Source organism: Canis lupus (genome assembly GCF_048164855.1).
Source record: "Canis lupus baileyi chromosome 4 unlocalized genomic scaffold, mCanLup2.hap1 SUPER_4_unloc_1, whole genome shotgun sequence".
NCBI lineage: Eukaryota > Metazoa > Chordata > Mammalia > Carnivora > Canidae > Canis > Canis lupus.
In genome coordinates this window covers 441949-455714 of record NW_027326406.1, presented here as the reverse complement: position 1 = coordinate 455714, position 13766 = coordinate 441949, and the positions used below count along the sequence as shown (strand labels likewise).

At 76.5% G+C, this 13766-nt stretch overlaps 8 non-coding genes across 8 annotated transcripts; all 8 read right to left on the bottom strand.

Annotated features, from left to right (window-relative positions):
• Positions 1 to 521: 521 nt before the first annotated feature.
• Positions 522 to 640, bottom strand: LOC140629340 (5S ribosomal RNA). Its single transcript, XR_012027176.1, has one exon. It is a non-coding gene; the product is annotated as a 5S ribosomal RNA (ribosomal RNA).
• A 1643-nt stretch (positions 641 to 2283) lies between these two features.
• LOC140629318 (5S ribosomal RNA) lies at positions 2284 to 2402 on the bottom strand. The gene has a single exon (XR_012027154.1). It is a non-coding gene; the product is annotated as a 5S ribosomal RNA (ribosomal RNA).
• A 1643-nt stretch (positions 2403 to 4045) lies between these two features.
• LOC140629317 (5S ribosomal RNA) lies at positions 4046 to 4164 on the bottom strand. The gene has a single exon (XR_012027153.1). It is a non-coding gene; the product is annotated as a 5S ribosomal RNA (ribosomal RNA).
• Positions 4165 to 5832: 1668 nt separating this feature from the next.
• Positions 5833 to 5951, bottom strand: LOC140629316 (5S ribosomal RNA). The gene has a single exon (XR_012027152.1). It is a non-coding gene; the product is annotated as a 5S ribosomal RNA (ribosomal RNA).
• Positions 5952 to 7596: 1645 nt separating this feature from the next.
• Positions 7597 to 7715, bottom strand: LOC140629315 (5S ribosomal RNA). Its single transcript, XR_012027151.1, has one exon. It is a non-coding gene; the product is annotated as a 5S ribosomal RNA (ribosomal RNA).
• Positions 7716 to 9363: 1648 nt separating this feature from the next.
• Positions 9364 to 9482, bottom strand: LOC140629314 (5S ribosomal RNA). Its single transcript, XR_012027150.1, has one exon. It is a non-coding gene; the product is annotated as a 5S ribosomal RNA (ribosomal RNA).
• A 1643-nt stretch (positions 9483 to 11125) lies between these two features.
• Positions 11126 to 11244, bottom strand: LOC140629313 (5S ribosomal RNA). The gene has a single exon (XR_012027149.1). It is a non-coding gene; the product is annotated as a 5S ribosomal RNA (ribosomal RNA).
• A 1632-nt stretch (positions 11245 to 12876) lies between these two features.
• Positions 12877 to 12995, bottom strand: LOC140629311 (5S ribosomal RNA). Its single transcript, XR_012027147.1, has one exon. It is a non-coding gene; the product is annotated as a 5S ribosomal RNA (ribosomal RNA).
• Between the last annotated feature and the right edge of the window lie 771 nt (positions 12996 to 13766).

Sequence of the window (13766 nt, the reverse complement as noted above, 5' to 3'; positions counted from 1 at the left end):
GGGGGCGGGGCCTGGGGGCGGGGCCTGGGGCGGGGCGAGGAGGGCCCGCAGGCAGGCCCGGCCCCCGGCCCCCGGCCCCCAACCACCCCCCCCTCGGCCCCACGGAGGGCCTCGCAGGCCTGCGAGGACGGGATCCAGCCCCCACCCGTCTCCCCCCAGCGACCGCACCGCCCCCCCGCGCCCCAGCCCCGAGGTTCCGGCTGTCGCCCCGTCCCCTCCCTGGGCCGCTTCGGGCCCCCTCGGCCCCCTCGGCCCCCTGGGACGCGCGGCCGGCTAGGATGCGGGTGGGCGTCGTTGAAGGGCTGGGAGGAAGAGGAGGTGTGTGGTGTATGTAGTGGCGTCCTGCCCGTGCAGCGGGCGCCCTCGGTGCCCCGCGGCGCCCTGCGGTGGTCCCGGCGGGGCGGGGGCCATGGCAGGGGTGGTCCGGAGGGCACCGCCGCCGCCGCCGCCGCCGCCGCCGCCGCGTTGGGCGAGGGGGGTGTTGGCGGCAAAGGGACGGACAGGAAGGCCGAAGAAAAAAAAGCCTACAGCACCCGGTATTCCCAGGCGGTCTCCCATCCAAGTACTAACCAGGCCCGACCCTGCTTAGCTTCCGAGATCAGATGAGATCGGGCGCGTTCAGGGTGGTATGGCCGTAGACGTCCGCGGCTGCCACTGGGCGCCCCAAGAGCCTGCTCTGCGCCTCTCTCCAGGCCAGGCGCCCGCCGCTCCTCAGCCCTCCTCGGCCCGCCCTGTGCGGCCCGCCTGAACGCCTGCCTGCCTGCCTGCATGCTCGCCTGCCGGCCCGACTGATGGACTGACCGCCTCCCGCGCCGCGCCCGGGGTGGCGGAGGGCGCCTGCCCGGGCCGGGGGGTGGGGGCCAAGACGCGTCCCGCACCCCGGAGCCGAGTCTGTCGCGGGAGCCCGGGCGCGCTCCCGTCCCCGGCCTGTCGGGCTCGTCGCCGCCGCTCGGCTCCCCGGATGGCACGCCGCCCCACATCGGGCCGCTCGCTGGGGGCTGGGGGCTGCGGGGGGGTGGGGGGGTGTGCCGCGGGCCGGGGCCGGCGCCGGCCGGCCCCTGGCCTCTCCTGTCCTTCAGCCCGCCTGGCTCAAAGCCAAGCCGGGGCCGCCCGCGCCGCCGGACCCCATCGTCGCACAGGCAGGGACACAGACACAGGTGCCCACGACACACACACACACAGACAGACGGAAGGAGGACACAGGCACTCGGAGCTGGGCCACACGGCCTGTGGGGGCGAGGCAGCCACCCCGCCGGAGGGGCGCAGGCCCTGGAGCTGCGTCAGGAGCCCTGGCAGCCGCAGGCCCCGCAGCCACGGTGTCAGGGATGCCGTTCCGCTCCCATTCCTGCCCATCAGCCGAACCGCCGCGGGGCCGTGTGCCTGCGTGCGTGCGCGGCGCCCTGGCCCAGGCGCGGAGCGAGTGTCTGTGGTGTGTCTTGCTGTGTCCCGAGCGGCTCTTTGGGCCTGGGTGCCGGCCGCCCCCGCGTCGCCGTGGTCTTGGCTGTCGCGGGGTCACGGAGCGGGGAGCCCGGCGCCAACGGGGGGCCTGAGGCCCCCGGCGGTCGGGCCATCTGGTTGGTGTCCTGGGCACGCGGAGCGTGGACCCCGGGGCTGAGGGCCGAAGGGACGGTGGTCCGCGGGGGACGGAGGGCATGTCCTTCGGAGAGAAGGTGCAGGCGGGCCCGGGCCGAAGGTGGGGGGGGTGTTGCGGGTGGCTGGGTGGCTTGGTCGCTGGGGGCGGTGCCAGGGAATTGCTAGGGGCTGGGGGCGGGCCTGGGGGCGGGGCCTGGGGCGGGGCGAGGAGGGCCCGCAGGCAGGCCCGGCCCCCGGCCCCCGGCCCCCAACCACCCCCCCCTCGGCCCCACGGAGGGCCTCGCAGGCCTGCGAGGACGGGATCCAGCCCCCACCCGTCTCCCCCCAGCGACCGCACCGCCCCCCCGCGCCCCAGCCCCGAGGTTCCGGCTGTCGCCCCGTCCCCTCCCTGGGCCGCTTCGGGCCCCCTCGGCCCCCTCGGCCCCCTGGGACGCGCGGCCGGCTAGGATGCGGGTGGGCGTCGTTGAAGGGCTGGGAGGAAGAGGAGGTGTGTGGTGTATGTAGTGGCGTCCTGCCCGTGCAGCGGGCGCCCTCGGTGCCCCGCGGCGCCCTGCGGTGGTCCCGGCGGGGCGGGGGCCATGGCAGGGGTGGTCCGGAGGGCACCGCCGCCGCCGCCGCCGCCGCCGCCGCCGCGTTGGGCGAGGGGGGTGTTGGCGGCAAAGGGACGGACAGGAAGGCCGAAGAAAAAAAAGCCTACAGCACCCGGTATTCCCAGGCGGTCTCCCATCCAAGTACTAACCAGGCCCGACCCTGCTTAGCTTCCGAGATCAGACGAGATCGGGCGCGTTCAGGGTGGTATGGCCGTAGACGTCCGCGGCTGCCGCTGGGCGCCCCAAGAGCCTGCTCTGCGCCTCTCTCCAGGCCAGGCGCCCGCCGCTCCTCAGCCCTCCTCCGCCCGCCCTGTGCGGCCCGCCTGAACGCCTGCCTGCCTGCCTGCATGCTCGCCTGCCGGCCCGACTGATGGACTGACCGCCTCCCGCGCCGCGCCCGGGGTGGCGGAGGGCGCCTGCCCGGGCCGGGGGGTGGGGGCCAAGACGCGTCCCGCACCCCGGAGCCGAGTCTGTCGCGGGAGCCCGGGCGCGCTCCCGTCCCCGGCCTGTCGGGCTCGTCGCCGCCGCTCGGCTCCCCGGATGGCACGCCGCCCCACATCGGGCCGCTCGCTGGGGGCTGGGGGCTGCGGGGGGGTGGGGGGGTGTGCCGCGGGCCGGGGCCGGCGCCGGCCGGCCCCTGGCCTCTCCTGTCCTTCAGCCCGCCTGGCTCAAAGCCAAGCCGGGGCCGCCCGCGCCGCCGGACCCCATCGTCGCACAGGCAGGGACACAGACACAGGTGCCCACGACACACACACACAGACAGACGAAGGAGGACACAGGCACTCGGAGCTGGGCCACACGGCCTGTGGGGGCGAGGCAGCCACCCCGCCGGAGGGGCGCAGGCCCTGGAGCTGCGTCAGGAGCCCTGGCAGCCGCAGGCCCCGCAGCCACGGTGTCAGGGATGCCGTTCCGCTCCCATTCCTGCCCATCAGCCGAACCGCCGCGGGGCCGTGTGCCTGCGTGCGTGCGCGGCGCCCTGGCCCAGGCGCGGAGCGAGTGTCTGTGGTGTGTCTTGCTGTGTCCCGAGCGGCTCTTTGGGCCTGGGTGCCGGCCGCCCCCGCGTCGCCGTGGTCTTGGCTGTCGCGGGGTCACGGAGCGGGGAGCCCGGCGCCAACGGGGGGCCTGAGGCCCCCGGCGGTCGGGCCATCTGGTTGGTGTCCTGGGCACGCGGAGCGTGGACCCCGGGGCTGAGGGCCGAAGGGACGGTGGTCCGCGGGGGACGGAGGGCATGTCCTTCGGAGAGAAGGTGCAGGCGGGCCCGGGCCGAAGGTGGGGGGGGTGTTGCGGGTGGCTGGGTGGCTTGGTCGCTGGGGGCGGTGCCAGGGAATTGCTAGGGGCTGGGGGCGGGCCTGGGGGCGGGGCCTGGGGCGGGGCGAGGAGGGCCCGCAGGCAGGCCCGGCCCCCGGCCCCCGGCCCCCAACCACCCCCCCCTCGGCCCCACGGAGGGCCTCGCAGGCCTGCGAGGACGGGATCCAGCCCCCACCCGTCTCCCCCCAGCGACCGCACCGCCCCCCCGCGCCCCAGCCCCGAGGTTCCGGCTGTCGCCCCGTCCCCTCCCTGGGCCGCTTCGGGCCCCCTCGGCCCCCTCGGCCCCCTGGGACGCGCGGCCGGCTAGGATGCGGGTGGGCGTCGTTGAAGGGCTGGGAGGAAGAGGAGGTGTGTGGTGTATGTAGTGGCGTCCTGCCCGTGCAGCGGGCGCCCTCGGTGCCCCGCGGCGCCCTGCGGTGGTCCCGGCGGGGCGGGGGCCATGGCAGGGGTGGTCCGGAGGGCACCGCCGCCGCCGCCGCCGCCGCCGCCGCCGCCGCGTTGGGCGAGGGGGGTGTTGGCGGCAAAGGGACGGACAGGAAGGCCGAAGAAAAAAAAGCCTACAGCACCCGGTATTCCCAGGCGGTCTCCCATCCAAGTACTAACCAGGCCCGACCCTGCTTAGCTTCCGAGATCAGACGAGATCGGGCGCGTTCAGGGTGGTATGGCCGTAGACGTCCGCGGCTGCCGCTGGGCGCCCCAAGAGCCTGCTCTGCGCCTCTCTCCAGGCCAGGCGCCCGCCGCTCCTCAGCCCTCCTCCGCCCGCCCTGTGCGGCCCGCCTGAACGCCTGCCTGCCTGCCTGCATGCTCGCCTGCCGGCCCGACTGATGGACTGACCGCCTCCCGCGCCGCGCCCGGGGTGGCGGAGGGCGCCTGCCCGGGCCGGGGGGTGGGGGCCAAGACGCGTCCCGCACCCCGGAGCCGAGTCTGTCGCGGGAGCCCGGGCGCGCTCCCGTCCCCGGCCTGTCGGGCTCGTCGCCGCCGCTCGGCTCCCCGGATGGCACGCCGCCCCACATCGGGCCGCTCGCTGGGGGCTGGGGGCTGCGGGGGTTGGGGGGGTGTGCCGCGGGCCGGGGCCGGCGCCGGCCGGCCCCTGGCCTCTCCTGTCCTTCAGCCCGCCTGGCTCAAAGCCAAGCCGGGGCCGCCCGCGCCGCCGGACCCCATCGTCGCACAGGCAGGGACACAGACACAGGTGCCCACGACACACACACACACAGACAGACGGAAGGAGGACACAGGCACTCGGAGCTGGGCCACACGGCCTGTGGGGGCGAGGCAGCCACCCCGCCGGAGGGGCGCAGGCCCTGGAGCTGCGTCAGGAGCCCTGGCAGCCGCAGGCCCCGCAGCCACGGTGTCAGGGATGCCGTTCCGCTCCCATTCCTGCCCATCAGCCGAACCGCCGCGGGGCCGTGTGCCTGCGTGCGTGCGCGGCGCCCTGGCCCAGGCGCGGAGCGAGTGTCTGTGGTGTGTCTTGCTGTGTCCCGAGCGGCTCTTTGGGCCTGGGTGCCGGCCGCCCCCGCGTCGCCGTGGTCTTGGCTGTCGCGGGGTCACGGAGCGCGGAGCCCGGCGCCAACGGGGGGCCTGAGGCCCCCGGCGGTCGGGCCATCTGGTTGGTGTCCTGGGCACGCGGAGCGTGGACCCCGGGGCTGAGGGCCGAAGGGACGGTGGTCCGCGGGGGACGGAGGGCATGTCCTTCGGAGAGAAGGTGCAGGCGGGCCCGGGCCGAAGGTGGGGGGGGTGTTGCGGGTGGCTGGGTGGCTTGGTCGCTGGGGGCGGTGCCAGGGAATTGCTAGGGGCTGGGGGCGGGCCTGGGGGCGGGGCCTGGGGGCGGGGCCTGGGGGCGGGGCCTGGGGCGGGGCGAGGAGGGCCCGCAGGCAGGCCCGGCCCCCGGCCCCCGGCCCCCAACCACCCCCCCCTCGGCCCCACGGAGGGCCTCGCAGGCCTGCGAGGACGGGATCCAGCCCCCACCCGTCTCCCCCCAGCGACCGCACCGCCCCCCCGCGCCCCAGCCCCGAGGTTCCGGCTGTCGCCCCGTCCCCTCCCTGGGCCGCTTCGGGCCCCCTCGGCCCCCTCGGCCCCCTGGGACGCGCGGCCGGCTAGGATGCGGGTGGGCGTCGTTGAAGGGCTGGGAGGAAGAGGAGGTGTGTGGTGTATGTAGTGGCGTCCTGCCCGTGCAGCGGGCGCCCTCGGTGCCCCGCGGCGCCCTGCGGTGGTCCCGGCGGGGCGGGGGCCATGGCAGGGGTGGTCCGGAGGGCACCGCCGCCGCCGCCGCCGCCGCCGCCGCCGCGTTGGGCGAGGGGGGTGTTGGCGGCAAAGGGACGGACAGGAAGGCCGAAGAAAAAAAAGCCTACAGCACCCGGTATTCCCAGGCGGTCTCCCATCCAAGTACTAACCAGGCCCGACCCTGCTTAGCTTCCGAGATCAGACGAGATCGGGCGCGTTCAGGGTGGTATGGCCGTAGACGTCCGCGGCTGCCGCTGGGCGCCCCAAGAGCCTGCTCTGCGCCTCTCTCCAGGCCAGGCGCCCGCCGCTCCTCAGCCCTCCTCCGCCCGCCCTGTGCGGCCCGCCTGAACGCCTGCCTGCCTGCCTGCATGCTCGCCTGCCGGCCCGACTGATGGACTGACCGCCTCCCGCGCCGCGCCCGGGGTGGCGGAGGGCGCCTGCCCGGGCCGGGGGGTGGGGGCCAAGACGCGTCCCGCACCCCGGAGCCGAGTCTGTCGCGGGAGCCCGGGCGCGCTCCCGTCCCCGGCCTGTCGGGCTCGTCGCCGCCGCTCGGCTCCCCGGATGGCACGCCGCCCCACATCGGGCCGCTCGCTGGGGGCTGGGGGCTGCGGGGGGGTGGGGGGGTGTGCCGCGGGCCGGGGCCGGCGCCGGCCGGCCCCTGGCCTCTCCTGTCCTTCAGCCCGCCTGGCTCAAAGCCAAGCCGGGGCCGCCCGCGCCGCCGGACCCCATCGTCGCACAGGCAGGGACACAGACACAGGTGCCCACGACACACACACACACAGACAGACGGAAGGAGGACACAGGCACTCGGAGCTGGGCCACACGGCCTGTGGGGGCGAGGCAGCCACCCCGCCGGAGGGGCGCAGGCCCTGGAGCTGCGTCAGGAGCCCTGGCAGCCGCAGGCCCCGCAGCCACGGTGTCAGGGATGCCGTTCCGCTCCCATTCCTGCCCATCAGCCGAACCGCCGCGGGGCCGTGTGCCTGCGTGCGTGCGCGGCGCCCTGGCCCAGGCGCGGAGCGAGTGTCTGTGGTGTGTCTTGCTGTGTCCCGAGCGGCTCTTTGGGCCTGGGTGCCGGCCGCCCCCGCGTCGCCGTGGTCTTGGCTGTCGCGGGGTCACGGAGCGCGGAGCCCGGCGCCAACGGGGGGCCTGAGGCCCCCGGCGGTCGGGCCATCTGGTTGGTGTCCTGGGCACGCGGAGCGTGGACCCCGGGGCTGAGGGCCGAAGGGACGGTGGTCCGCGGGGGACGGAGGGCATGTCCTTCGGAGAGAAGGTGCAGGCGGGCCCGGGCCGAAGGTGGGGGGGGTGTTGCGGGTGGCTGGGTGGCTTGGTCAACGCTGGGGGCGGTGCCAGGGAATTGCTAGGGGCTGGGGGCGGGCCTGGGGGCGGGGCCTGGGGCGGGGCGAGGAGGGCCCGCAGGCAGGCCCGGCCCCCGGCCCCCGGCCCCCAACCACCCCCCCCTCGGCCCCACGGAGGGCCTCGCAGGCCTGCGAGGACGGGATCCAGCCCCCACCCGTCTCCCCCAGCGACCGCACCGCCCCCCCGCGCCCCAGCCCCGAGGTTCCGGCTGTCGCCCCGTCCCCTCCCTGGGCCGCTTCGGGCCCCCTCGGCCCCCTCGGCCCCCTGGGACGCGCGGCCGGCTAGGATGCGGGTGGGCGTCGTTGAAGGGCTGGGAGGAAGAGGAGGTGTGTGGTGTATGTAGTGGCGTCCTGCCCGTGCAGCGGGCGCCCTCGGTGCCCCGCGGCGCCCTGCGGTGGTCCCGGCGGGGCGGGGGCCATGGCAGGGGTGGTCCGGAGGGCACCGCCGCCGCCGCCGCCGCCGCCGCCGCCGCGTTGGGCGAGGGGGGTGTTGGCGGCAAAGGGACGGACAGGAAGGCCGAAGAAAAAAAAGCCTACAGCACCCGGTATTCCCAGGCGGTCTCCCATCCAAGTACTAACCAGGCCCGACCCTGCTTAGCTTCCGAGATCAGACGAGATCGGGCGCGTTCAGGGTGGTATGGCCGTAGACGTCCGCGGCTGCCGCTGGGCGCCCCAAGAGCCTGCTCTGCGCCTCTCTCCAGGCCAGGCGCCCGCCGCTCCTCAGCCCTCCTCCGCCCGCCCTGTGCGGCCCGCCTGAACGCCTGCCTGCCTGCCTGCCTGCATGCTCGCCTGCCGGCCCGACTGATGGACTGACCGCCTCCCGCGCCGCGCCCGGGGTGGCGGAGGGCGCCTGCCCGGGCCGGGGGGTGGGGGCCAAGACGCGTCCCGCACCCCGGAGCCGAGTCTGTCGCGGGAGCCCGGGCGCGCTCCCGTCCCCGGCCTGTCGGGCTCGTCGCCGCCGCTCGGCTCCCCGGATGGCACGCCGCCCCACATCGGGCCGCTCGCTGGGGGCTGGGGGCTGCGGGGGGGTGGGGGGGGTGTGCCGCGGGCCGGGGCCGGCGCCGGCCGGCCCCTGGCCTCTCCTGTCCTTCAGCCCGCCTGGCTCAAAGCCAAGCCGGGGCCGCCCGCGCCGCCGGACCCCATCGTCGCACAGGCAGGGACACAGACACAGGTGCCCACGACACACACACACACACACAGACGGAAGGAGGACACAGGCACTCGGAGCTGGGCCACACGGCCTGTGGGGGCGAGGCAGCCACCCCGCCGGAGGGGCGCAGGCCCTGGAGCTGCGTCAGGAGCCCTGGCAGCCGCAGGCCCCGCAGCCACGGTGTCAGGGATGCCGTTCCGCTCCCATTCCTGCCCATCAGCCGAACCGCCGCGGGGCCGTGTGCCTGCGTGCGTGCGCGGCGCCCTGGCCCAGGCGCGGAGCGAGTGTCTGTGGTGTGTCTTGCTGTGTCCCGAGCGGCTCTTTGGGCCTGGGTGCCGGCCGCCCCCGCGTCGCCGTGGTCTTGGCTGTCGCGGGGTCACGGAGCGCGGAGCCCGGCGCCAACGGGGGGCCTGAGGCCCCCGGCGGTCGGGCCATCTGGTTGGTGTCCTGGGCACGCGGAGCGTGGACCCCGGGGCTGAGGGCCGAAGGGACGGTGGTCCGCGGGGGACGGAGGGCATGTCCTTCGGAGAGAAGGTGCAGGCGGGCCCGGGCCGAAGGTGGGGGGGGTGTTGCGGGTGGCTGGGTGGCTTGGTCGCTGGGGGCGGTGCCAGGGAATTGCTAGGGGCTGGGGGCGGGCCTGGGGGCGGGGCCTGGGGCGGGGCGAGGAGGGCCCGCAGGCAGGCCCGGCCCCCGGCCCCCGGCCCCCAACCACCCCCCCCTCGGCCCCACGGAGGGCCTCGCAGGCCTGCGAGGACGGGATCCAGCCCCCACCCGTCTCCCCCCAGCGACCGCACCGCCCCCCCGCGCCCCAGCCCCGAGGTTCCGGCTGTCGCCCCGTCCCCTCCCTGGGCCGCTTCGGGCCCCCTCGGCCCCCTCGGCCCCCTGGGACGCGCGGCCGGCTAGGATGCGGGTGGGCGTCGTTGAAGGGCTGGGAGGAAGAGGAGGTGTGTGGTGTATGTAGTGGCGTCCTGCCCGTGCAGCGGGCGCCCTCGGTGCCCCGCGGCGCCCTGCGGTGGTCCCGGCGGGGCGGGGGCCATGGCAGGGGTGGTCCGGAGGGCACCGCCGCCGCCGCCGCCGCCGCCGCCGCCGCGTTGGGCGAGGGGGGTGTTGGCGGCAAAGGGACGGACAGGAAGGCCGAAGAAAAAAAAGCCTACAGCACCCGGTATTCCCAGGCGGTCTCCCATCCAAGTACTAACCAGGCCCGACCCTGCTTAGCTTCCGAGATCAGACGAGATCGGGCGCGTTCAGGGTGGTATGGCCGTAGACGTCCGCGGCTGCCGCTGGGCGCCCCAAGAGCCTGCTCTGCGCCTCTCTCCAGGCCAGGCGCCCGCCGCTCCTCAGCCCTCCTCCGCCCGCCCTGTGCGGCCCGCCTGAACGCCTGCCTGCCTGCCTGCATGCTCGCCTGCCGGCCCGACTGATGGACTGACCGCCTCCCGCGCCGCGCCCGGGGTGGCGGAGGGCGCCTGCCCGGGCCGGGGGGTGGGGGCCAAGACGCGTCCCGCACCCCGGAGCCGAGTCTGTCGCGGGAGCCCGGGCGCGCTCCCGTCCCCGGCCTGTCGGGCTCGTCGCCGCCGCTCGGCTCCCCGGATGGCACGCCGCCCCACATCGGGCCGCTCGCTGGGGGCTGGGGGCTGCGGGGGGGTGGGGGGGTGTGCCGCGGGCCGGGGCCGGCGCCGGCCGGCCCCTGGCCTCTCCTGTCCTTCAGCCCGCCTGGCTCAAAGCCAAGCCGGGGCCGCCCGCGCCGCCGGACCCCATCGTCGCACAGGCAGGGACACAGACACAGGTGCCCACGACACACACACACACACACAGACGGAAGGAGGACACAGGCACTCGGAGCTGGGCCACACGGCCTGTGGGGGCGAGGCAGCCACCCCGCCGGAGGGGCGCAGGCCCTGGAGCTGCGTCAGGAGCCCTGGCAGCCGCAGGCCCCGCAGCCACGGTGTCAGGGATGCCGTTCCGCTCCCATTCCTGCCCATCAGCCGAACCGCCGCGGGGCCGTGTGCCTGCGTGCGTGCGCGGCGCCCTGGCCCAGGCGCGGAGCGAGTGTCTGTGGTGTGTCTTGCTGTGTCCCGAGCGGCTCTTTGGGCCTGGGTGCCGGCCGCCCCCGCGTCGCCGTGGTCTTGGCTGTCGCGGGGTCACGGAGCGCGGAGCCCGGCGCCAACGGGGGGCCTGAGGCCCCCGGCGGTCGGGCCATCTGGTTGGTGTCCTGGGCACGCGGAGCGTGGACCCCGGGGCTGAGGGCCGAAGGGACGGTGGTCCGCGGGGGACGGAGGGCATGTCCTTCGGAGAGAAGGTGCAGGCGGGCCCGGGCCGAAGGTGGGGGGGGTGTTGCGGGTGGCTGGGTGGCTTGGTCGCTGGGGGCGGTGCCAGGGAATTGCTAGGGGCTGGGGGCGGGCCTGGGGGCGGGGCCTGGGGCGGGGCGAGGAGGGCCCGCAGGCAGGCCCGGCCCCCGGCCCCCGGCCCCCAACCACCCCCCCCTCGGCCCCACGGAGGGCCTCGCAGGCCTGCGAGGACGGGATCCAGCCCCCACCCGTCTCCCCCCAGCGACCGCACCGCCCCCCCGCGCCCCAGCCCCGAGGTTCCGGCTGTCGCCCCGTCCCCTCCCTGGGCCGCTTCGGGCCCCCTCGGCCCCCTCGGCCCCCTGGGACGCGCGGCCGGCTAGGATGCGGGTGGGCGTCGTTGAAGGGCTGGGAGGAAGAGGAGGTGTGTGGTGTATGTAGTGGCGTCCTGCCCGTGCAGCGGGCGCCCTCGGTGCCCCGCGGCGCCCTGCGGTGGTCCCGGCGGGGCGGGGGCCATGGCAGGGGTGGTCCGGAGGGCACCGCCGCCGCCGCCGCCGCCGCCGCCGCCGCGTTGGGCGAGGGGGGTGTTGGCGGCAAAGGGACGGACAGGAAGGCCGAAGAAAAAAAAGCCTACAGCACCCGGTATTCCCAGGCGGTCTCCCATCCAAGTACTAACCAGGCCCGACCCTGCTTAGCTTCCGAGATCAGACGAGATCGGGCGCGTTCAGGGTGGTATGGCCGTAGACGTCCGCGGCTGCCGCTGGGCGCCCCAAGAGCCTGCTCTGCGCCTCTCTCCAGGCCAGGCGCCCGCCGCTCCTCAGCCCTCCTCCGCCCGCCCTGTGCGGCCCGCCTGAACGCCTGCCTGCCTGCCTGCCTGCATGCTCGCCTGCCGGCCCGACTGATGGACTGACCGCCTCCCGCGCCGCGCCCGGGGTGGCGGAGGGCGCCTGCCCGGGCCGGGGGGTGGGGGCCAAGACGCGTCCCGCACCCCGGAGCCGAGTCTGTCGCGGGAGCCCGGGCGCGCTCCCGTCCCCGGCCTGTCGGGCTCGTCGCCGCCGCTCGGCTCCCCGGATGGCACGCCGCCCCACATCGGGCCGCTCGCTGGGGGCTGGGGGCTGCGGGGGGGTGGGGGGGTGTGCCGCGGGCCGGGGCCGGCGCCGGCCGGCCCCTGGCCTCTCCTGTCCTTCAGCCCGCCTGGCTCAAAGCCAAGCCGGGGCCGCCCGCGCCGCCGGACCCCATCGTCGCACAGGCAGGGACACAGACACAGGTGCCCACGACACACACACACACACACAGACGGAAGGAGGACACAGGCACTCGGAGCTGGGCCACACGGCCTGTGGGGGCGAGGCAGCCACCCCGCCGGAGGGGCGCAGGCCCTGGAGCTGCGTCAGGAGCCCTGGCAGCCGCAGGCCCCGCAGCCACGGTGTCAGGGATGCCGTTCCGCTCCCATTCCTGCCCATCAGCCGAACCGCCGCGGGGCCGTGTGCCTGCGTGCGTGCGCGGCGCCCTGGCCCAGGCGCGGAGCGAGTGTCTGTGGTGTGTCTTGCTGTGTCCCGAGCGGCTCTTTGGGCCTGGGTGCCGGCCGCCCCCGCGTCGCCGTGGTCTTGGCTGTCGCGGGGTCACGGAGCGCGGAGCCCGGCGCCAACGGGGGGCCTGAGGCCCCCGGCGGTCGGGCCATCTGGTTGGTGTCCTGGGCACGCGGAGCGTGGACCCCGGGGCTGAGGGCCGAAGGGACGGTGGTCCGCGGGGGACGGAGGGCATGTCCTTCGGAGAGAAGGTGCAGGCGGGCCCGGGCCGAAGGTGGGGGGGGTGTTGCGGGTGGCTGGGTGGCTTGGTCGCTGGGGGCGGTGCCAGGGAATTGCTAGGGGCTGGGGGCGGGCCTGGGGGCGGGGCCTGGGGCGGGGCGAGGAGGGCCCGCAGGCAGGCCCGGCCCCCGGCCCCCGGCCCCCAACCACCCCCCCCTCGGCCCCACGGAGGGCCTCGCAGGCCTGCGAGGATGGGATCCAGCCCCCACCCGTCTCCCCCCAGCGACCGCACCGCCCCCCCGCGCCCCAGCCCCGAGGTTCCGGCTGTCGCCCCGTCCCCTCCCTGGGCCGCTTCGGGCCCCCTCGGCCCCCTCGGCCCCCTGGGACGCGCGGCCGGCTAGGATGCGGGTGGGCGTCGTTGAAGGGCTGGGAGGAAGAGGAGGTGTGTGGTGTATGTAGTGGCGTCCTGCCCGTGCAGCGGGCGCCCTCGGTGCCCCGCGGCGCCCTGCGGTGGTCCCGGCGGGGCGGGGGCCATGGCAGGGGTGGTCCGGAGGGCACCGCCGCCGCCGCCGCGTTGGGCGAGGGGGGTGTTGGCGGCAAAGGGACGGACAGGAAGGCCGAAGAAAAAAAAGCCTACAGCACCCGGTATTCCCAGGCGGTCTCCCATCCAAGTACTAACCAGGCCCGACCCTGCTTAGCTTCCGAGATCAGACGAGATCGGGCGCGTTCAGGGTGGTATGGCCGTAGACGTCCGCGGCTGCCGCTGGGCGCCCCAAGAGCCTGCTCTGCGCCTCTCTCCAGGCCAGGCGCCCGCCGCTCCTCAGCCCTCCTCCGCCCGCCCTGTGCGGCCCGCCTGAACGCCTGCCTGCCTGCCTGCGTGCTCGCCTGCCGGCCCGACTGATGGACTGACCGCCTCCCGCGCCGCGCCCAGGGTGGCGGAGGGCGCCTGCCCGGGCCGGGGGGTGGGGGCCAAGACGCGTCCCGCACCCCGGAGCCGAGTCTGTCGCGGGAGCCCGGGCGCGCTCCGGTCCCCGGCCTGTCGGGCTCGTCGCCGCCGCTCGGCTCCCCGGATGGCACGCCGCCCCACATCGGGCCGCTCGCTGGGGGCTGGGGGCTGCGGGGGGGTGGGGGGGTGCGCCGCGGGCCGGGGCCGGCGCCGGCCGGCCCCTGGCCTCTCCTGTCCTTCAGCCCGCCTGGCTCAAAGCCAAGCCGGGGCCGCCCGCGCCGCCGGACCCCATCGTCGCACAGGCAGGGACACAGACACAGGTGCCCACGACACACACACACACAGACAGACGGAAGGAGGACACAGGCACTCGGAGCTGGGCCACACGGCCTGTGGGGGCGAGGCAGCCACCCCGCCGGAGGGGCGCAGGCCCTGGAGCTGCGTCAGGAGCCCTGGCAGCCGCAGGCCCCGCAGCCACGGTGTCAGGGATGCCGTTCCGCTCCCATTCCTGCCCATCAGCCGAACCGCCGCGGGGCCGTGTGCCTGCGTGCGTGCGCGGCGCCCTGGCCCAGGC